General features: G+C 29.5%; 1 long non-coding RNA gene across 1 annotated transcript; it reads left to right on the forward strand.

Annotated features, from left to right (window-relative positions):
• Positions 1-934, forward strand: LOC107579034 (uncharacterized). Its single transcript, XR_001608414.1, has 3 exons — positions 1-13; positions 96-235; positions 912-934. It is a non-coding gene; the product is annotated as an uncharacterized lncRNA (long non-coding RNA).
• Positions 935-1002: the final 68 nt, after the last annotated feature.

Consider the following 1002-nt stretch of genomic DNA (forward strand, 5'->3'; position numbering starts at 1 on the left):
GTCTACTTTAATGGTAAGTGACATTATATATCTGAATACTGTACCGGTGTAGTTTTTATGACACTGACTGTGTTTGTGTTTCTTTGTTTTTACAGGTAAATGGAAGACCGTTTTTGAATCCTCAAATAAATGGGAAAACTTCATGAAGGTTTCAGGTGAGGTCATAGAAGTGCCAACTCTCTACAGCTCCAAGTACAACCTTCAAATGGGCTACAACAAAAAATTACAGGCTGAGGTAAGTGTCGCAATTAATGTACAAAGGTCATTGTCAGGAAGCTGTGCCATTTGCATTTGAGAACATTTGACTTGATATTGATATTATTAACCAGATACTGAACTTCGTTATATCATATTAGAGATTTACCTTGTTTAGTGTATAAGGCAAATTAATATAAAACATAGTTTGTTTGTCTCTTCAGATTATCAGACAATTTGCATGCCAACTTTTTCACCATATCTAAAAATTATATTTAAAAAAGTGCTTTGATCTTTCATCAGTGAGACCATGTAATATATTTTACATAGTTCAGAGGCAAGTTTCTTCTCATCAAGCTCTATTATGGGAAAAAATATCAAAGATGAAAAAAATATATATATAATAATAATTTGGCAAGAAACAGAATAATATTCCCTAGATACTTGTGTGGTGTAGATCAAGAAGTATTGACATCCTATAGATAGATAAATAAAAAATTTAAAGCAGATAAATAAAAATTTAATAAAAAATGTTAAATTAAATAAAAAATATATAATTCAATATAGAAATATTTAAATAATAAAATATAATTAAAAGAAAAAAAATCCTTAATTTTACATTACAACAATGACACCATTTCCTGAAAATGAACTACAAGCACTTGTACTGTATTTGTACAAATACAAACACATACATTGTAGAACTATTTCTGCAGGTCGGAAAGTTCCCTCTTACGGGCAAAAACAGCCTGTACATACTGATCCCGCACAACGTCAGAAGAATCTTTTGTATTGATGGAAAATAAT

Source organism: Sinocyclocheilus grahami, unplaced genomic scaffold, assembly GCF_001515645.1.
Source record: "Sinocyclocheilus grahami isolate Dianchi unplaced genomic scaffold, SAMN03320097.WGS_v1.1 scaffold13630.1, whole genome shotgun sequence".
In the NCBI taxonomy this organism is placed as follows: domain Eukaryota; kingdom Metazoa; phylum Chordata; class Actinopteri; order Cypriniformes; family Cyprinidae; genus Sinocyclocheilus; species Sinocyclocheilus grahami.